The sequence below is a fragment of the Triturus cristatus genome, chromosome 3_1 (genome assembly GCF_964204655.1).
Source record: "Triturus cristatus chromosome 3_1, aTriCri1.1, whole genome shotgun sequence".
In the NCBI taxonomy this organism is placed as follows: Eukaryota; Metazoa; Chordata; class Amphibia; order Caudata; family Salamandridae; genus Triturus; species Triturus cristatus.
In genome coordinates this window covers 230,682,833-230,706,064 of record NC_140583.1, presented here as the reverse complement: position 1 = coordinate 230,706,064, position 23,232 = coordinate 230,682,833, and the positions used below count along the sequence as shown (strand labels likewise).

General features: G+C 43.8%; 1 long non-coding RNA gene across 7 annotated transcripts in view; it reads right to left on the bottom strand.

Moving 5' to 3' along the window:
- Positions 1 to 23,232, bottom strand: part of LOC146859984 (uncharacterized) — a 566,738-nt gene that overhangs the window by 433,844 nt on the left and 109,662 nt on the right. For all 7 annotated transcript variants that reach the window (XR_014978752.1, XR_014978753.1, XR_014978754.1 and 4 more), the window contains one exon: positions 15,235 to 15,392. This is a non-coding gene — a long non-coding RNA (uncharacterized LOC146859984). The remainder of the gene's footprint in view (positions 1 to 15,234; positions 15,393 to 23,232) is intronic.

Here is a 23,232-nt window from a genome sequence, read left to right as displayed (position 1 = left end):
GATACCTCTGCAGAGTCGACTGCGGAGACAGATGCGGAAACGGATGTGCTTGCCGACGCTTGTGTCGGAACTTGCTGTTGCACGGGGACAGATACCTGATCCTGACGTTGAACCCCTCCGCCAGACGGTCTATGTGGTGTGGCGTTAGCATACTCGGGAGCTGCGTCATCTAGATATGAGGAAAGAAAAACATCTTCTGCGGTTCTGGGAAGCCCTTTTGGATGTACCTTAATTGGAAATAATGGGGGTGGCAAGTCTTTTGGCATCTCTGGAGCAGCCTTAGGTAGTCCTTCGGCTAGAAGGGGATACATACCATTCATAAGAGCATTTCTTTGTCTATTTATTTGTTCTGATTTCACTCGGATACCTTCCTCAATTAATAGATTTTCTTGAACTTTATTTGAACTTTCTTTACTCCTCTCTTCTTGTCTACGTGCTTTTTCTGTTCGTCTATGAGATTCTTTACGCCATAACTCAACAGCGTCTTTCTGTGACTGTCTGACCTTTCTTTTCCATAACTCTTCCTCCACTTTCATGATGCACTCTGCATCCCAGGTTCCCGCTGCGGGCCACCTTTGACTTTCCGGTAATCCCTTGGTATAATCTACCCATAGATCAAGAAACAATATGGCATCTAAGCCATGTTTATGGTACATGAAATGTCCTGGAGTGTCTCTAGGAGGAATAGGAACTGCTTCTTCAAGCACCCCTTTTCTGGTAGTAATCTGTCTTAACTTCGAGAAGAGCGGCATATTGACAACTGACCTGATACTTACTCTTGAACTTACTTAATACGAGAAAAACACAATAATGAACAGTGAACAATGAACAGTCATTCATACCACAATATGCAAGACATTTTCTGAATACTTTAAACATTAAACATTAAACATTTAATAATGGTCGACAATGATGACAGTCTGCCTAACTAATCACCACGCTGAATTCTTGACAATAACTGAATACTTCGGAATACTTGATATACTGCTAAACAGTACATATACACTGCTAAACAGTGCAGACCGGATTTGTGTACCCAAATCCGTCTTGACCGGCACAACCTATGTGCGCGTCAACACGCCTCCCCGGCGATGGTACTCACCGAGTAGCTCCTTGAAACGGAAGGCCTCAGAGAATGGACAGGACTCGATAACTGCGGACAGCGGACCCTCTGGACATCGGGCTTTCGGAAAACCTGGTGGGCCTCTGTATACCTCGGATCTTGCTCTCTCAGCTAGGCTCTGGTCGGGATACTTCGCACTTCTCACCGCCTCGTCTGGGTTGATCGCAGCCTCAGTCGCCCCCGCTTGACCGGAGGGAGCTTACAGGAAATCCTGCTGGTACGCGTTTATGGTCCGTCCAGCTGTGGCAGGAGACCGGGCCTGCAACGCACCGCCGGCGCGTGAGATGAGAAAGTGTCCCTATTCGGGCGCCATTATGTGGTAAATAAAATAAATATTACCGGACTGAATTTCATGCGGAATCTTAAAATAAAGTAAAATAGCTCAAAATAACAAGAGGCAGAATCCGTGGTATAAGAGGTTTTCTAATGGGCTTTATTCCATTCAAAATGGCCGACTCGAGTGGCGGCCTTCAGGTTCCGTCACCACGAGGGTTCAGGAAGTGAAGTACAATATTTTGTTGATAGACATACATTTTTATAATAAGTGCATTACAATGAAACGAATGTAGAAGGCGTAACATTTGATAAGAAAAATGACGTGACAGTGACATAATCGAAACTAGGCGTAATAAGGAATAAAAGAAACATAATTGGTTAGGATTATCAGACATAGGTGGATCTATAAGATAATACTTGGCATAGATGCGCGCGCAGCAGCATGACGTGTAATTGACGTGCAACTAGGGGGTGAAGGGGACTTGACATTTAGCTCTACATGTGGAGACGAGAAGTCTGGGGGGTCACGTCAACCTAATCCCAAATCATATCTAACATCCTATGTTTAAAGAACTATGTTATCCACAAGGAAGGACACTCGGACAAGATCTATTCTATACTAACTGTGTGTGCGTGTACAAGCGTCTAAGTGTCTATATGAGATGCGAGGGGCAGAAAACTTTCCATGGCAACAGGGCTATGAATCACTTGCAGGAGGACGGAAAGGCTGAGTCCTTTGCTTGTGAGCTAAAGGAAATGTTTACCTAAATCACTGGACAGGAATGCATCGGCTGAAGAGCAAAATAGATAATTCGAAGGTGAAATACAACTTCTTGGCAGACAGGCGAAAACTGGCCGAGGCAGGCACCGTTAGCTGCACAGGGAGTAGGACAAAGTTCATGGATACAGATGCGAGCTCAAGCTGAAGCTGTCAAAGACAGAGAGCAGGGAAAGGCTTGAGGACAGAATCGGGCCTACTTGCCTGAACTGTAAAAATGGAGTAACTTAGCCATATAAAGTCGGTGGCCTTTCATACTTAGGAATCGAATATCCAGCCCATTGATGGCGGATCTGACAGAGAACATGTTGACGGTAGACACACATATGTTTGCGTCTTAGAAACTGGAACTGGAGGGAACATACATGTATTTGTAACATGCATATAGAACCGTTGGGGTCCAAGATAGGGGACATAACTGATCAGGAAAATCCACATTTCCACAGCTTCACCTCGCCTCCCCCACCTGAGGGGTGGGGATGGCAGAGGTGGGCACACCTATTTTCCTCACTTGTTTTCCTCGCCGGTTCTCCCGCCCAAAGTGGGGGGTAGAACCAGTGCGGACCAGTTGCTGAAAGCAGCACATGGTCTGGAGAGGCTCACAAAGGCGGCATGCCTTTGAAGCTTCTCCTTCGTGAACCCTGCCCATCCTGGGGGAGGAGGCTTTGCACCTCGTCCCAGGATGTGCATTGTTTCAGGCCCCAGAGAGCAGCAAGCTCTAGACCCAGGGTCCAGAAACATGTCTGGTGGTGGCAGCCTAAGCAGCCACTCAGTCAGGTCACTAGGAGTTGGTCGAGTTTCAGGGGGCATCTCCAAGATGCCCTCTATTGTGCATTTCACATTAAATCCCACACTGGCATCGGTGTGGGTTTAATGTGCTGAGAAGTGTGATACTAAACTTCCCAGTCTTCAGTGTAGCCATTATGGTGCTGTGGAGTTCGTAATGACAAACTCCCAGCACCATATACTCTTAATGGCAGCACTGCACTTACAATGCCCATGAATGTACTTGGGCACTGTAGGGGTACAGGGCTCATGCACCTGTACCCTCACATCTGGCATAGGGCACCCAACTAGAGGGGTGACTGATGTAATGCCAGGGCAGTGGTTTGTGGGCATGGCACACAGGCATGTGTGCCATGTTGACTCTTCACTTTGGTCTGCACCAAGACACACAGCCTGAAAAGGCAGTGTGTGATTGTCAGGATACAAGGACTCTAAGGGTGGCACAATAAGTGCTGCACCCCTTAGAGGCCTTCCCTGGTCACAGTGCCCTGGGTACCTGTGGTACCATTTACCAGGGGCTGACCTGTGGCCAGAGATGCCAATTGGGTTAGTTTTGGGGAAAGAACACAGGCCCTGGGAACCTGATTGGCAGGTACCTAGGGCACACCAAGAAAAAGTGCATCAGTATTCTGGCAAAAAGTGGGGGGGTTACTGCAACAGAAACCCACTTTTGTGCAGTGTCCCTTACTTGGGGTGTGTACACCCCCTATTATACCACCCTCCAGTAGCATAATACTCTGGTTGGCTGGGTCCCCCCCATCTGCAAGATGGCGGGACTGAAAATTGTGCTTCACCTCGCCTCCCCCACCTGAGGGGTGCGGTTGGCAAAGGTAGGCACACCTCCCTTCCTCACGTGGTTTTCCCGCCAATTCTCCCACCCAAAGCGGGGGTCAGAACCGGTAGGGGCCTGTTGCTGGAAGCAGAAAAGACCTGGGGAAGATCACAAAGGCAGACAGCCTTTGAAGCTACCCCTTTGTTGACCCTGCCCATCCTGAGGGAGGCAGCTTGGCACCTCATCCCAGGATGTGCATGGTATCAGACCCCCGAGAGCAGTAGGCCCTTGGCCCAGGGCCCAGACACATATCTGGTGGTGGCAGCTGGCGAGCAGCCACTCAGCCTGAACACTACTGTTAGGTCGTCCAAGATGCCTTCTGATTGCATTTTTCATTAAATCCCAAATTGGCAGTGTGGGTTTAATGTGCTGAGGCATTCGATACCAAACTTCCCAGGTTTCAGTAAAGACATTATGGGGCTTTGGAGTTCATAATGAAACTCACAGCACCATATACTCTTAAGGGCATTACTGCACTTACAATGTCTAAGAATTGGCTTAGACACTGTAGGGGCACAGGGCTCATGCACCTGTACCCTCACCACTGGTATAGTGCACCCAGCTAGAGGGGTGACTGACCTTTGCCAGGGCAGTAGGTTGTAGGCATGGCATACAGGGATGTGTGTCATGTCGACTCTTCCCTTTGTTCTGCACCAAAACACGCAGCCTGCAAAGGCAGTGTGTGGGTGTAGAGGTACAGGGCCTCTAAGGGTGGCACAATAAGTGCTGCTGGCCTTAGAGGCCTTCCCAGGCTACAGTGCCCTTGGTACCTGTGGTACCATTTAGCGCTTGGACGCCCGTCGGGCAGCAATCGCGCTCTACAAATCGATATACAATACAATACAATACAATTTACAAGGGACTGACCTGTGGCCAAAGAGTGCCAATTGGGGTTTGACTCAATGCAGTTTTAGGGAAAGAACATAGGCCCTAAGTACCTTTTTGGCAGGAACCCAGGCGACACTCAGTCAAAGTACATCAGCAGTTGGGCAAAAAGTGGGGGCAACCATGCAAAAAAGAGGGCACTTTCTTACAATGGCCAAACAGAAGTTCAAAGGGGGAAAACTACTCCCTTCCGAGGCACCACTTTGGAGGCGAAAAGCAAGCATAGAAAAGGACATCCCATCTCCTTTTGAGTTGTTCAGGGACTCCAATGATCATGCCTTTCAATGGCTTATTGAACCTTTCAACAAGACCATTGGTTTGTGGATGGGAGGGTGTAGTAAACTTGTACTGCACTCCACACTCGTGCCACGTGTTTCAGGTATGCAGATGTGACGTTGGATCCTCTGGGACACTGCCTCCTTAGGAAACCCTACCCTGGTGAAGACACCAATGAGGGCCTTGGCTACTGCAGGAGCTGTAGTGGTCCTAAGGGGCATTGCTTCAGGATACCTGGTGACATGATCCACTACCACCAGTATGAAACAGAGTTACTTACCTGTAACTTCAGTTATCCAGTATTGGCATCTTTCATAGATTCACATGCTTGAATCAGAATAGCCAGCAGTTACCACAGATTAATCATTCAAATTTATCATAGGAGCATGGTGCGTACCATATAAATAACTACTAGATATCTAAATAAATAGATATACATGTAAACATATACACACACACACATGTATGTGTATATGTGTATATGTGTATATGTGTATATATATATATATATATATATATATATATATATATATATATATATTCACTTAAAAAACCATAGGTTTCACACATGTTATAGTTAGGTGGATATTTCACTCGTAAAAAACCAATGAAATTCCCCCGTTATAGTTAGTTCAGATAACTATAACTCGCGCGCCCGCAATCCACTGCTCATGACGTCACATATTACATCACTCATGACATGGTCAGTGGCATCACTCATGACATCACTGATGACATCATCCTTGTGATAGAGTGGCGGTCGCGCAAGTTATAGTTATCTGAACTAACTATAACGGGGGAATTTCATTGGTTTTTTACGAGTGAAATATCCACCTAACTATAACATGTGTGAAACCTATGGTTTTTTAAGTGAATTTGCAAGGTTTTTTAAATGCTAATTCCTAACTATAACGTGTGTGAAACCTATGGTTTTTTCAGTGAATTTGTACGGTTTTTTAAATGCTAATTTATTTATGTATTTTTTTATTTTTGGTTTTTCACCATGCGCGCACAGTGCGCGCATAACCGCGATTTAAAAAAAAAAAAAAATTCTGCCTTCGGGGTCCTTCAGGGACCCCCTGACAAAGGCTAGGGGGTCAGGAACTCTCTACCCTGCCCCCTTTTCACGTTCGCCACCTTCCTTTTTCACTCTCGCACTGAAAACAAACAAAATGGCGGCCGACACTTCCTGATTTCGACCGATTCGAACGTTGACTAACATGTAACCACCAATCAGAATTACGCTCGCGCACGTTAGGGTGCTCGCACGGTGCGCGCTTATAGATATTTATATGCTTTTAAATGCTATTTTCTCAGGAACTACTGAACAGATTGACACCAGACCTGCAAAAGGCACTTCCCTGACCTGAGGACTACCTCTCTGCCAAATTTCAAGTAATTCTGTTCAGCCGTTCGGGCTGTACCTTCGACTAAAGGTCCTATGGAAAAATGCATGGGGAAAACGCATTTTGGGACCCCCCTTTTTTCTCGGCCCCTGCTTGACGAATCACCCCGAGACTTTCAGGGTAGGAGCTGAACGGAGCGCCCCATTAGTTTTGAAAATTTCGCGAGGATTCGTCAACCGGCGCCAAAGTTATTCAAAATAGAATTTTCAGATTTCCTATAGAAACTCGGTCCTAACTATAACTATCTACTGGCGACCGCCAGTAGATAATATACATTTATACATAATAATGAAATACATTGGCAGCACAAAGTTGGCAGTGCATAAACGCATCTTGCAACATATTAGAGCCATTAACAATAAAGATCAGAATTACTCCGTGGCCAGGCATTTTGAAAAGGTACACAACAGTGACCCCAAATGCCTCAAATATTTTGCAATCGAATCTGTACCATTGAGGAAACGAGGTGGCAATAGGGAGGCAACACTTCGTCGTTTGGAAACCCAATATATCTTAGAGTTTGATTCCAAATGGCCGAGTGGCCTCAATGCCACGGAGGATCTTTATACTTTTCTGTAAATTTCATACAAATATAGGCTACCTTTGTTTTATTTGTTGACCATGCCCTTACTTTAACTTGTACTCTTGGCAAGGCAGGTATAAAATATAAACTTGGGGACTTTCTGTGCTGATTTTAATGATTGGTTTTAAGGATATGTAGGGTAGTATTTCATTTTTTATACCCAGTTCCTTTTATTGATCATTTTAATTATGTCACTGGTCCTTTTCTTAAATATATCCTCGATTTTTACTCGCCACTTTCAATGAATATGATTGTAACTTACTGTTTTGCTGTATTTAAATACTTTGTATCCTTTTATATATTTATATAACAGGATTTGTTTGTACATCTCATGGTTAGTCTCCATCAATTGATTGCCATTGTTATCTTGCACTAGTTGCACTTGTCACTTTAGGTCTTCTAGTACTGTTGCATTATGCACTTTATTTGATACTATATCTAAAATATAGAATTCTAGAGTTGAATCATTACTAAGAGCATTTGTCACTTTAGGTTATCTAGTACTGTTGCATTCTGCACTTTATTTGATATTGTACTCGACATATAGAGTCCTAAAGTTGGACTAATGCTATTTATATTGGTCACTCTATGTTTTAAAGTACTGTTGCATTTTGCACTTTATTTTGATCCTATATTGAAAACATAGAGTTGGACTATTGTATTAATGTGATTGCCTCGTCTCTGCATCAAGTGGCACCAGTCACTTTATGTCCTTCAAATATTTAGGCACTTATGCATTTATTTATATATATTTGACATTTTGTTGGACATTTGTGAAAGCGTTTATTATTTTTCGTTATGATGGGTTTTTGTTTACACGGTTAGCACTCTATATAAATATCAATAGGACATAATGACATCAGGTCTCTTGACGCCAGGGAAACAGATATATGTAAAATATCTCCTTCTGATAACGTCACAGGCATTTAGGCATGTATTTGTCAGTTACAATGTGATTGAATATATGAAACAGCAAAAAATTTAATTTTTGTTATATCGCATTGTTTGTTTGAAAAATCTCCTGATGTCACAATATGTTTTCTATGTCCATTGTTAATTTGATTGCACTTGCACTTTAAATAGTGGGCTTGCACTAATGCGTGGTCAGGTGATCAAGGCCGCTGTGACGGCCGAAACGCGTCCTGACATCTGTGCTGGGGAAATTTATTGAATAAACTGTTTGGCACTCCAAGGGGTCTGCGCCCGTGATTCCCTTTCAGGGAGTTTTGATTGAGAGTTGTTGAGAGACATTACCGGCAGACAGCTGCTGCCGGTTCGCGGACCCCCTCCTATACAAGTGGATTTGCTTTGAAAACAGCTGACTGCGCTCGAGGGCCTCCCGAGCGTTTACAACCACAGGCTTGTGGTGAGTGACGGCGGGGACCCCCGGGGCACTATGCAAAGTCCGAGGAAAAGGAACTAGGCGAATCCCCTCGGGACCCGACGGATTCTTCACTGCGACGTTATCCGGACAAGTGAAAGGCACGAGAAGGTGCTCTCCGCTGTTGGTGAAGATTGCACGGCTGAGCTGGCATCTTGCGGGGAGCTTTCATTTCAGTATTCTGCCTCTATCTCTCCGGTAAGGATTTACGTCTGTATGTGACTTTGAGGTTCCGGGAAGGAGGTGTGCCCGCACTGGGAGGAAAAACGAATTAAGAGAGTGTTCCTTTTTGCTCCATTCGTTAAATTGTTTCCCCATTGTGTACAGAACAGTTTATTTAAATCAATCCCCTACGACAAGATGTCGGTGGACAAGCGTGCAGCCCGTGAGCTTGCTGCCAATATTTCGGATGCCTTGGAGAATGAGGCGATTACATTAATTGGGGCATCAAAGGAGACTAACCAAGAGCCTGTTGGCTTAAAAGAACAGTTTAAAGTACTTGAAAAAATGAAAAAACAAGAAACTGCTAAGTGGTGGGAAGCCCGATCCCTAAAAAGATATTTAGACGTCGGTAGAATCCCAAGGGGGCTTCGAATTATGTTGGCCCCAGCTATGAAACACCTAACCCCTTGATGATGGCAGAGTGGGGGGAATGTAATCTGGACTCTTCGAGGCGTTTAGTCCAGATTTTAGTGAAATATGCTGAAATAGATGGAGCAGCTTTACAAACTAAAATAGATGCCCAGGAAGCTCTTATTCAGCAACAAGGACATGACCCCCAACTCCAAGCCAAGCTCAGGGAAGACATGAATAATCGACTGGGAAAAGAGGAGGAGAAAATAAAAGCACGGAAAATTTGGAAATTTAAACGAGACCGTGATGACTATGCAAATGGTCAAATCTTCACTTTTGCACGGCGCTATGATTCCCTGAGAGTAGCCACGGCCAATAAAAGATATGGAGACAAGGGGTCCCAGAAAGAGCACGTGGAACTTTCTTCACTCTCTAGCTCAGCAAGGGAGAGTGAATCAGAAAACAAAGGGGTACGCAATACATCAGGAATCAAACTGACGGTGGGGGAAGAGTTGGACGTTTTAAAACAAGGGAGAAGGGAGACACTGAGGCCAAGACCGCAAAACATGACGGCACCACAAAATGCCAAAGAAGACGGGCGAGACGCCGGGCAAACAAGCAACGGCGAAATAAGGAAGCGAGGACGCGGACGCGGTCGCTCACGAAGATACTAGAAACCGAAGCCGGCGGCCATCAGGCTCAGGAGCTCAAGTCAATCATCAATTTGGGACAAACTAAATTGACGAAAGCGGAAAATCAAATACTGAGCCTGGGGTTAAGCTACTGCCCAGAAACAAATTTTCATTATACTCGTACTAGAGCAGATGTGTACCTATTTATTAGGAAACTCAAACTTAAAAAATCACATCTGCAGAAGCCAGCATTGGAAACTGATAAAAGGTCAGACAACAGCACTAGCCTCAGTAATCTTCAGGTTTCGGATGCAGCACTGTATAATGATATATATCAGTTGGCAGTGGGTGATACAGCAGTATCAGGTGAATCAATTTCAATCTATAACCAAAAGAAGCCTGATACTCCCTTCAAACCAAAATCGAAATTTATCCCTCTATCCTCTCACGACGGGTTGGATACATTTAGCGACCATGTAACAATTCAGCTTAAAAAACGTATGTATACGAGCAATTCAGCAAGGAAACAGAAATATTCCAATCAACAAAGAAAATTTAAACAATTGATTTCGAAGCTACAGAAGGCAGACCTAATCATCCGCAATTCGGACAAGGGAGGTAACATTGTACTATGGCCCACAGCGGATTATCTCAAAGAGGCCCACAGGCAACTGGATGAAGCAGGATGTTACAGCAAAAGTACTCCTTTCAAATACAAAAGTGCACAAGAGACTCTATTTAGAAATGTATTGGCATGGAAAGGTATGGGTCTCCTTAGCTGGGAAGTATTCAAATTCATCAAAAAAGAATATCCATTAACTCCTTATATGTACTTCATCCCCAAGGTCCATAAAAGTTTGACTTTACCTCCGGGCCGACCAATTATATCTGCTTGTGATGGCCCCTTTGAGAACCTTTCAAAATACATTGATTACTTCCTGCAAGACCATATGAAAAAGTTGGATTCGTACATCCAAGACACAGGTGACTTTCTAAAAAAGATCGATAACTTCATTTGGAAAGAGAACTATCAGTTAGTTACCTTGGATGTATGTTTGCTATACACCAGCATCAAACATCAAGATGGTCTGAGAGCGGCCGAGTTTTATTTGAGTACCAGAACAATTGAATATGCTGATCATACCAAAATGTTATTAAGCATGCTTTCCTTCTGCTTGGAGAACAACTTTTTTTTATTTTTTTTTTAAGTTCAAAAGGTTTTTATTGGATAAGTAAAGGTGTCAATACATGAGAAAGAATACAAACATATCTTCAATTAGAGGAGAAAAGTAAAACATGGCAATGAAAATATACAATTAATCAGAGGATAACAGAAGTTTAAGGCTAAGTAACAAAAAGCAGCGCTGGTAATAATGAACGATAAAGTAGCTTATATGAAAAGAGTAGTACAAATGAAAAGCAATGTCACTCAGGGAGGCTTAGAGACCTCTTGCTGAATGGGTGAAACATGAGAGGAACGTTTAGCACAGGTATCTAGATACAAGGTTACAGGAAGCCATAAATCATGTCGTTTAGCAGCCAAACTAAGGGGGTGTACAAAAGCAGTATCTAGCCTGTGATTGTAACAAACATTGTACCACCATGCTTTAAAAGAAATATTCGTAAAGTTTTTCCAGTTGACGGTGATTTGCTGGAAAGCAACAGCTAACAACAAGTCAACAATTTGCGTATTAAGATCAGTGTCATCCCAACAAGGAGAAAGGCTACCTAAAAAAATATTGACAAAAGAGAAGGGAGATGTAGTGCGGAATATGGCATTGATTTGGGCCCAGACTAGTGTCCAGAAATTTTGCGTGAAAGTGCAAGAGAAAAGCATGTGGAAGAGAGTGGCCTTAGGAGCAGAACAGGACCAACAAAGATCCGGTGTAGAAGAGAATCTCTTATTCAACACCTGGGGAGAAAAGAGAAGCCTGTTGTATGTGAAAAAGAGAGTTTGTGTAAGAGAAGCAGCTCTAGATGTCTTGCGAAGTTTGGTCCATAATTTATCCCAAAGGGAGGTGGGCCAAGAAATGGCAAGGTCAGATTCCCACTGTTCCTCAACTTTGGACTTCGGCCTGGGTGTGAGAGTCGTATGAAATGAGTGGTATATTGAGGAGGCTGTAGGGTGAGTGCGCAAGAAGGAATGAAGCTGTGAGGTATGATTTGGAGGATGGGTATGCATGAGGGGGTTAGAGAGAAGAGCATAAGTGGACATGACTGCATTTTTAAGCATAAGATACTTGCAGGCAAAAGAACGGGGGAGATGGAAGTGTTGGCTGAGAACGGAGAAGGATAAGAAATCAGAATTAGAGAAGAGCTGAGATACCCAGATTAAACCCCTCTGTCTCCAGGTTTTCCAATAAAAGGGCTTGCGATTGATGGTTATACTATTGTTGTGCCAGATAGTGGAATTGAGAAACTCTGCTGTAGAGGAAGGGGGGCTTAGAGAGGTGGAAAGAAGCAACTTGGCGGTAAACTTGTGGATAGGAATGGAGGAAAAGTGAGGCTTACGAGAGAATGAGAGGTATTCAGCAAAAGTGAAAGGGGATAAAGAAAGTCGCTCAATGGCAACCCATAAGGGGGACGGCTCAGCAGGGTCCTGCAGCCAATGGGAAGCTTGCCGCAGAAGGAATGCTTTGTGGTAAGCGGGAAAATTCGGGAAATTAACTCCACCTTCGGATTTGGGGAGTTGCAATCTAAGCAGGGACATACGTGCTTTTTTGCCGGACCAAAGAAAGGAAGAGAGAATAGTGTTGATTTTCTTAAAGAACTTAGCAGGGATAGGAATTGGGATGTTGGAGATGGTGTAAAGGACTAACGGGGAGAGCATCATTTTAATCGTATCAAGACGACCCCACCAGGAAAGGTATAATGGGTGCCATCTGGAAGTGAGGTCGGATAATTTCTGGGTGCATTTATTGAGGCACAGCGAGACAGTGTCGGAGAGGGAGGAAGTAATGTGTAGACCTAGATATTTGATGTGTGAGGGGCTCCAAGTAAAATTGGATGCCATAAAGTCCGGTTTAAAAGTGAACTTAGTAAGGGGTAAAATCTCACACTTGTCATTGTTTAGCTTATAACCTGAAATCTGGGAGTAGTCATGAACTTCAGCTAGGAATGCGGGAATAGAAGTTGCGGGATTAGACATGAATAATAGAATATCGTCTGCGTAGGCAGCAAGTTTAATATTAGTGTGGGAGATTTGGAAACCATGTAAGTTGGGATTCTGACGAAGCTTTGAAAGAAAAGGTTCCAGGGCCAAATTAAAAAGAAAAGGGGAAAGAGGGCATCCCTGACGAACACCCCTACCTAGATTGAAAAAAGAGGAAACTAGACCATTGGCGCAAACCGCCGCTCTAGGACTGGAATAAAGGAAGGAGATAAAGGAGATGAAATGTGGGCCAAATCCAAACCATTTAAGGGCGGAGAAGAGGAAAGTCCACTCCACTCTATCGAACGCTTTTTCTGCGTCTAGGGCAATGGCTGCTAGTGGGTGTTGGAACTGTGGGGATTTGGAGAGGACATTGAACAAAAGTCTGGTGTTATCTGTGATGAAGCGACCTTTAACGAAGCCAGATTGTTCAGGGCCTAGCAGTTCAGGAAGATAAGGGTCTAATCGAATGGCGAGAGATTTGGCATACAGTTTATAATCAATGTTGACCAAAGAAATTGGTCTGTAATTTTTACAATGCTGGGTGTCTTTGCCTTCTTTGGGTATAATACAAATGTGGGCGTCTGAGAATGTACCTGAGGAAGAACCATTTAATATGAAGGAATCAATAAGGGAGTGGAGTCTGGGTAACAACAATTTGGAGAAATGCAGATCAAATTCAACTGTGAATCCGTCTGGCCCAGGGGCCTTATCCTTCTTGAGTGACTGAAGTGCTTTGAGTAATTCATCACCGGATATTGGTGATTCAAGGGCAGATAAATCAAGAGGGAAATTGGAAGGTGGTTGGATGGTGGCAAAGAAAGTAGCAAGAGAATGAGCAGTGGGGTGCGTCTCAGAAGAATAGAGTTTGGAATAAAACTGGGAGAATTGCTCTAAAATGTCAACATCTGTATGCTTTAAAACAGAATTAGCATCATAGATAGATTCAATATTCAGTTTGGTTTGTTTAACTTTTAAATAGTTGGCTAAGATCTTCCCCGCCTTATTTTTACCACCATAGAATTTTGAACTGGATTTCAACAAATACAATGAAGCATCCTCAGTGGATTGTTTGTTAAACTGCATCTTAGCAGCAATGAGGGCGGTCAGATTTTCTTGCGAATGGGATGTATAGAAAGAATGCTCTAACTTTTTAATCGTACAAAGGAGGTCACTGGTGCGTTTACGAGCAATCTTGCGTTTGGTAGCCACAAAGCTGATAATAAAACCTCTAGCTGCTGCTTTATAGGCGTCCCAAACAACGTGGTTAGGCACAGTGGGTGTGTCATTAATGGTGAAAAATTCTGTGGTGAAATCTACAAAGGAGGCGGAGAATTTGGGGTCGAGGAGTAAAGTGTTGTTAAAGCGCCATCTCTTTGGTCCAGTGGATTTGGGTAAGATGTCAATGTTTATCAAAACGGGGGCATGGTCAGAAAATAAGATGGGGCCTATATCAGCGTGGGTTAGGGATTGGGACAAATGGTGGGAAAGGAAAATATAGTCAATACGCGACTGGGAATGGTGAGTCGGGGAGTAGAAGGTGAATTCTTTAGAGGTAGGATTGCAGAGACGCCAAGCATCAATGAGTTTATGTTGGGATATCGCTTGAGCGAAAAGCTTGTGAGATTTATTAGGGACAAAAGGTACCTTGGAGTTTCTGTCTAAAAAAGGGTCAAAGGGAAGGTTACAATCACCAGCTAAAATAAAATTATCATCAATATATTCAGTGATACGGGAGGCCATTGCACGCCAAAAAATCTGATCACCACCAGTAGGGGCGTAGATATTAAGAAGGGAGAGAGGGGCGCCCTTTGAGGAGAGTTCGACGTACAACCATCTACCTTCAGGATCTGATTCAGAAGTCAGGAGCAAATGAGCAAAAGATTTACGAACCAATACAGCCACACCGTTTCTCTTACCATCACCCGGAGATGAGAATACAGCACCCACCTAGCCTCTCTTAAGTTTAGCAGCCTCAACGTCAGACAAATGGGTTTCTTGTAAAAAAGCAATGTCTACATTCAATTTGGCTAAATGAGAGAGGATTTTTTGTCTCTTGATAGGAGAATGCAGACCTTTAACATTCCAGGAAACAATTCGAACTGACATTAAGGATTAATCAAAAAATGGATCAATTGGAAGGTAGGACAGCAAGGACATGTCTCGCAGCGAGTAAGGGCACAAGAGAAAAAGAGAGTGAGGTGAGAACTAACGTGATGGAACAGGGGTAGAAGAAAAAGTGAGAGAGGAACCAGGGAAGCCATAGAAATAGGAAAGAGCCAAGAAAATAGAAAGAATGATAAGAAGATACAATAATTCTTAAAGATAATGATGAGTAAGGTCCGAGGGAGAATCAAATAGGTAAAGGGAGATGAATACAAGCAAGAGAGCCAATATACAATGGGGAGAAGAAAGAATGGCGAAAGAGAAGTGGAGAAGAACCATGGAAGAGGTAATGACACCAATAAATCTGAAAACAACGAGGGGAAAGGTGAGATAAGAAAACAAAGAACGTAAAAAAACATGATAAATAAGGAATGAAGAGTACTTACGAGGGGTAGCATGGGAAAAATACAATCAGGAACTGGGAACAAACGGAAACACATGTGGAGATGAGGGGAGGGAGGTAGGGCCAACTGGGAGAGGCAGGGCAATCGGGATGAGGGAGACGTCCAACCAGAGATAACACAACGGAACGCAAAACAATGATCTGTGAAGGAAGAAAAAGAACATGGTTAGAAACTCGAACACAACGAAGATAAGAAAGAAACATGTGACCAACTGAGGAACTAAAACAACACTATCAGACGATAAAATGAGAAATATAATCTTAACTAGAAGTCATACAATCTGAAGAACCTGCAAAAATGAAGGCATTAAAGCAGAACAAATTAGAGGATCAAATTGCAACTACAAAAACAAGTCATGGTGGGTGGGAAGAGGGACCGGCTGTCTCCATGTCATGTTGACCACAAGAGTTCAGGAAGCTTCGAAGGCGCGCTGGATCCTCATATGTCGTAGTCTTGTTATTATGAGTGACCTTAAATAGACAAGGATGAAAAAGCCCATATCTGGCACCAATGGAGCGAAGGTCAGGTCTCATATCAAGGAAGGCCTTGCGGCGGTTTGCAGTGGTCCTGGCATAATCCTGCGCAAAAAACAAAGTGGAGCCTGACCATGTGAGGCGAGGGGAGGCTTTGGCGGCTAAGAGGACTTTCAACAAGTCTGTGTACTCTAGAAAGTACATTATTACACCTCTAGGCTTCGTTGACGTGGAAGGAGAGGAGGAAGCTCGACCAAGCCTGTGGGCACGTTGGATATTTAGTGAGGTGTCTTCGGGTAGGTGAAGAAGCTTCGGGAGAAAGGACTTGAAAAAGCTGATGGGATCATTTCCCTCACAACCCTCCACCAAGCCGTAAATACGGAGATTGTTGCGCCTGTTGCGATTTTCAAGGTCCTCCACCTGCTTCTGAAGAGAGGAAATCTGCGTGTGCATGTGGGAGACCTTGGTCGCAGAGTCCTGAAGAGAGGAGACATCACGCTCCACCGACGATACTCTTTCATCCATCGAAGCCCAATTGTCAGTGAGAATCTGCAACTTAGCATTAGTCTCTTCCATGTAAGGGCGCAAGGCCCGTATCTCTTCGAGAAGTAACTCCATAGAGATGGGCGAAGAGGACTTAGGAGGCGAAGGGGGGTCCTTTTTTAACCTCTTAGAGTTCGCTTTTGCTGAGGGTTGTGAGGGGGTGTCCGCAGTCGACGTCATCTCAGTTGAAGCTTCCAAATGGGCTAGTGCCGTGAATAACTTGGAATTTTTAATGAAATTACGCTTTTGAACTCTGCTGGAGCAATCCGCCATCAGCACGCCTATGGAGCGTGAGGTCTTAAGATATCCTATTGCCCGACTCAAAAAGGATCAGAAAGCAGATTAATACAGAAACATGCCAGGCCGAAAAATTGGACTCATAGGTGTTGGAGAGTGGAGTCCTAAAGATGGTCGCCCTTCATGAGGAGAGGTGAAAATTCCAGTCAAAACATGCAAGATGATCTCAACGTTCGACTAAAAAAGCTCCAAAGGACAAATTAATGTAGAGGCGTGCCAGACAAAAAACTGTAGACGTAAGTATCAAAGACTAAAGTCATAAAATGGCCGCCGTGCATGAGGAGAGCCAAAAATTCCAGTCAGAACCATGAAAAAGGCCACCCCTACAGAAGAAAAATAAAGAAAAGTCACCTTAGAATATTGATCCGCCACATTTGTGCCTCAGAGGATGCTGGGGTCATTTGAGTGCGAACGAGGCATCCAGGAATCCCATGCGCGCTAGGACGCGCTGCTGAAGCGTTCGCGGGCAAAAATAAACAAAATGGCGGTCGCGGCCGATGACAAGCCGCGACCGGAGGTAAAATGGGCTGTAAAGTCCAAAATAGCTGTGCCTTAGGAACGAAAGGGGAATGAAAGTGAGCCTGGCATCTTCCGGTGTAAGGGGCTTCCCTCCGTTGCTGGAAACAGGTGCGCGAACCGCCGGTATCCTCCGGTTCGGACGGAGCCGTCACCCGAACGCCGCCATCTCCTACGGGCGCCTAGCCACGCCCCAACTTTTTTTTATTTAATGGTTGTTTTTATCAGCAATTGTGGGGAGTAGCGATGGGCGCCAGCTTCTCCCCCAGCTATGCCGGTTTGTTTATGGGCTGGTGGGAGGAGCTGGTGGTCAGGCGCAAATATCAGCAGGTTGTTACTCAAAATGTGATCCTGTGGTTTCGTTATATTGATGACCTTTTTATCATATGGCAAGGGTCTAAAGAAAGTGTGCAGAAATTTGTAGAAGATATCAATTGTAATGATTTTAATCTTTCTTTTACATCAAATGTGAGCAATGAGACAGTGACATTTTTAGATGTACAGGTTTTAGTAAATAACAACATTTTAACTACTACCCTTTTTAGAAAACCCACGGCAGGCAACACACTCCCCCATGCAACTAGCTCGCATCCCCCACATCTGATTAGGAGTATACCCTATGGTGAGATGCTCCGTATCCGGCGTATATGTAGCAATCCTCAGGATATGGAAATAAAACAAAAAGAATGCATGTTGAGGTTTTTGGCTAGAGGGTATAGTTTTGAAGTCGTGGAAGCTGCCATGAAAAGATCCCAACTGAAACCGAGAGAGGAAATTTTGGAATATAGAAAAAAAGATAGGATGGAGGCACCAAACACCGATAAGGCACCGGTACGCCTCATTTTAACATATTCCAAACAAGAAAAGGAATTGAGGAATATTATGAGAAAGCATTGGCATTTTATACGTGAAGACCCAGTGATAGGGTGTTACATGCCACTCAATCCCTCTATTACTTTCCGGAAAGCCAAGAGTATGGGCAATATGTTGACTGGTAACAGTCAAGATACTTTTAAAAAACAAATGTGGTTGCCTATAAGAAATGGCTTTTTTAAATGCTCTACATGGAAGGCCTGCCAATTTGGCATAAATACCAAAACGTATTGTACAACAGTCCCGGGTACACAACGGGAAATCAAACAACATCTGACATGTAAAATGGACTACTGTGTTTATGTCCTGGAATGTGACTGCTCTTTGAAATACATTGGCAGCACAAAGTTGGCAGTGCATAAACGCATCTTGCAACATATTAGAGCCATTAACAATAAAGATCAGAATTACCCCGTGGCCAGGCATTTTGAAAAGGTACACAACAGTGACCCCAAATGCCTCAAATATTTTGCAATCGAATCGGTACCATTGAGGAAACGAGGTGGCAATAGGGAGGCAACACTTCGTCGTTTGGAAACCCAATATATCTTAGAGTTTGATTCCAAATGGCCGAGTGGCCTCAATGCCACGGAGGATCTTTATACTTTTCTGTAAATTTCATACAAATATAGGCTACCTTTGTTTTATTTGTTGACAATGCCCTTACTTTAACTTGTACTCTTGGCAAGGCAGGTATAAAATATAAACTTGGGGACTTTCTGTGCTGATTTTAATGATTGGTTTTAAGGATATGTAGGGTAGTATTTCATTTTTTATACCCAGTTCCTTTTATTGATCATTTTAATTATGTCACTGGTCCTTTTCTTAAATATATCCTCGATTTTTACTCGCCACTTTCAATGAATATGATTGTAACTTACTGTTTTGCTGTATTTAAATACTTTGTATCCTTTTATATATTTATATAACAGGATTTGTTTGTACATCTCATGGTTAGTCTCCATCAATTGATTGCCATTGTTATCTTGCACTAGTAGCACTTGTCACTTTAGGTCTTCTAGTACTGTTGCATTATGCACTTTATTTGATACTATATCTAAAATATAGAATTCTAGAGTTGAATCATTACTAAGAGCATTTGTCACTTTAGGTTATCTAGTACTGTTGCATTCTGCACTTTATTTGATATTGTACTCGACATATAGAGTCCTAAAGTTGGACTAATGCTATTTATATTGGTCACTCTATGTTTTAAAGTACTGTTGCATTTTGCACTTTATTTTGATCCTATATTGAAAACATAGAGTTGGACTATTGTATTAATGTGATTGCCTCGTCTCTGCATCAAGTGGCACCAGTCACTTTATGTCCTTCAAATATTTAGGCACTTATGCATTTATTTATATATATTTGACATTTTGTTGGACATTTGTGAAAGCGTTTATTATTTTTCGTTATGATGGGTTTTTGTTGACACGGTTAGCACTCTATATAAATATCAATAGGACATAATGACATCAGGTCTCTTGACGCCAGGGAAATAGATATATGTAAAATATCTCCTGATAACGTCACAGGCATTTAGGCATGTATTTGTCAGTTACAATGTGATTGAATATATGAAACAGCAAAAAATTGAATTTTTGTTATATCGCATTGTTTGTTTGAAAAATCTCCTGATGTCACAATATGTTTTCTATGTCCATTGTTAATTTGATTGCACTTGCACTTTAAATAGTGGGCTTGCACTAATGCGTGGTCAGGTGATCAAGGCCGCTGTGACGGCCGAAACGCGTCCTGACATCTGTGCTGGGGAAATTTATTGAATAAACTGTTTGGCACTCCAAGGGGTCTGCGCCCGTGATTCCCTTTCAGGGAGTTTTGATTGCGAGTTGTTGAGAGATATATATATATATATATATATATACACACACCAATGATTATAAAAGAGCATACAAAACATAGCAATTACATGTCAACAGAACACCACTGAATTGAAATTAATTAAGCACCTCTAAAACAGAAGCTTACCGTATTGGAAAAGATTGTGTAAGACTGCTTGCCCTACTGCCACATCCGCATCCGTAGCCAAATCCAGACAGTAATGCCGAGTAAATGTATGTACACCTTTCCATGTTACAGCACGGCACATTTTATCCAATGGCGCTCCTGCAAAGAGCGCCACTTAGGATGATACTGCTCTCGTAGAAAGAGCCTCAGGCTTGAAAGTAAGTGGCCTGCCTGCTTCAGAATGGCAGAAATTAATGCAAACCACTTGGAAATCGTTGCTTTAGTCACTGCAGTACCTGGCTTTTGTGAATCATAGGAGACAAACAGCTGATCAGATTTTCATATGCTTTTAGTATGTGATGAATAAAACTTGAGAGAGCTCTTTATAACTAAAGTATGACGAGCTTTTCCAGCCAGGGAAGTAGGATTTGTAAAGAATGTTCTCAGAGTAACCGGCTCATTAAGGTGGACAGCAGAAGGTACCTTTGGAATAAATACTAGATTTGTTCCAAGCAGTACATTGTCATTTGTAAAACTAAGGTAATGTTCTTTAATTGGGAAAGCTTGGATTTCGCTGATTCTCCTTGCTGAAGTAAGAGCCAACAATAATGCAACTTTCCAGAAAATAAGCTTGAGCTCAGCTTTGTGTATAGGCACAATGGGGGGGTTTCATAAGTTATGCAAGAACTAAAGTCTCTTTTCCGGAGGAGGAGCTCTAATAGGAGAGTACACTGCGAAAGGTCCTTTCATGAACTGTTTTACAAGTCGACATGAACAAAGAGATAAACCTCCAGAAGAACATCTAAGTAGAGATAGTGGCAATATGTACCTTAATAGAAGTGTACATAAGGCCTGATTTAGCCAGGGATAGAAGATAAGGCAAATATTATCTGGAAAATACTCAAACGGGTGCACATTGCTCTGAAGACTTCATGAACAGAAACATTTCCATTTGAGACTAAGTCTTAATAGAAGAGAATGCCCCAGCTTTAGAAAGAATGTCTCTACAGTCTTGTGGTGGGTCTATGTCCTTAAATTCATTGAGTTCAATAACCACACATGCAGCTGTAGTGATGCTGGATGTGTATGGAGAATCTGGCCCTTGCTCATTGTTAACAGCGTTTATAATACTGGAAGGCAATAAGGTTTGCATTCCGAGAGCAGAAGAAGCTCCGTGAACCAATGTTGGCGTGACCAACATGGAGCAATGAGGATCAGACCGCATGGCTCCCTTTTCATTTTTACCAGACGCCTTGGTTTTAACGGGTAAGGGGGAAAGGTGTAAGCAAAGATCCCCTACCACCTTATTAGAAAAGCTTTTCCCCATGATCCTCTTTCTGGTTCCCTCTTGGCAAAGAATTGGCATTTCAGGTTCATTCATGAGGTAAAGAGATCCTAGTTGGGCTTGCCCCATATCTGGAAGATGAGATCGAGAACCGTCTGATTGAGCTCCCATTCACGGCAACAATTGGGAGTCCTGCTAAGATTATCTGCCAGACTGTTGTCCACCCCTGGAAGAGGTTTCAGCTTTATAGAGATGTGGTGTGAGAGAACCCATTTCCAGATTTCCTGTGCTTCCAGCGATAAGATATGGTAGGTTGTGTCTCCTTGCTTGTTGAGGTAACGCATGCATGTAGTATTGCCCGTTCTTATAAGGACCAAAGTACCCTGTATTCTTGGAAGGTATGCCTGTAAGGCTAGGAAAATGGCCTGCAACTCCAGGAAATCGATGTGCAGTCTTGAAAGCGCCTTGGACCACTTGACCCTTATGCAGAGGTCATAAAGGTGAGCCATCCAGCCTTCTAGAGAAGCATCCGTAGTGAGGACAAAATCTGGTATCAGAGAACGGAAAGTTAACCCTGTTGAGAGATTCCTGGAGGACTGCCACCAGAGAAGAGCTGTTTTTATGACTGGAGTTATCTGCACGAGGGCGAACGATCCGTTTACTTGGAGCCTCTGAATGTCCAGCTCCTCCTGTAATGGTCTCTGTTAGAACTGGGAATCTCTAGATGGCACAGGTATGCACTTGCGACAAGCAGGGACTCTAAATTCTAAGTCAGGAGGATAAGGGGATAACCCTTTCAAATAACCCCTGCTCACCCTTTAGGTAGTGTGGCGCAAGCAGTCAAGACTATTCTCAGGGCGTCATAGGCTAAGCATTTGTGAACACATACAGTAATACAATGACACACCACAAATGGACGCCAGTCAAGGTTATATCAAAAATAGTTCTCTTTATATAAGGCTTAGCACAAGACCAGAATAACGATTAAAATGACCACAGTATTATTTTAAAGTTCAATGTTCTTGTAAAAAGGCTTAAAATGCAAAAATAGGCTTCTTTTAGTCAATTCTGCTTCTTTTCAGGCTTTGTACGGTTCGTACCTGGGGGTGCGACTCGTCCGCATTAAAAACAAGGAAAGTACGAGTCAAACAATCGGTGCGGACTCCGGGGTCCGTGACGCGCACGCTGCGGTGCGAACAGAACAAAGTACCTTAAGTTCGTGGGGTCCGCGACGGACAGTGCGGGACAAGTTGATGGGTCCGGGTCATAGTTCGGCAGCGTATTCAGATGCTGGTCGGGTCGCGGCGTTGGGACGTGGCGTTGGTACGGGACCTTCAGGGATACGTGCGGATGGCCCGGATCAGCTTGCAGAGTCCGTGGCGTTCGGCGTTCGAGCCGTACCTTTGGTGCGGATAGGCGGCGACACTTCTCGGCGCCGTACAGCGTACGGGGAGGATCGGTGCGATGCGGCGTCTCGGCTCTGAGCACGGCACGGTGCAGTACGTTAGTAGCGTACGGACCGTACCTGCGGGACAGCGAAGCTTGGGTCCGGCGTACAGGATTAGGCAGCCAGGGTTGTACGTCTCGAATCGGCGGGGAAGATTAGGTGCGATGCGGCCGGGAGGTATACGGTGCGTACTAACGCTTTTCGATCAGCGTAGACACACGGTGCCGGGCGGCAAAGGCACGGCTTCGCGGCGGATGGGGTACGAGTAGTACTGGGGCAAAATCCAGCGGGAAACAAGCAAGAATTGTCCAGGCAACTCAATTTTGGAAGGCAGATGAGTCCAATGGTCCTGGGACTCAGTTCAGGGGGCAAGCTCTTCTTCCAAGCCCTTGGAGATTGTTGAAAAACAAAGTGCAAAGTCTCTTTCAGTCTTTTCCTCTCCTTTCTCAGTAAGGCTCCCACTGCAGGCCAATCCCCCAGGTCAGGGAAAGTTACTCCTCCTTCAGCTTCTTCCAGGTCCTTCTAGTCAGGCAGAGTTTCTTCGTGGTTCAATCAGGATCTGCTCTCTCTGGGGG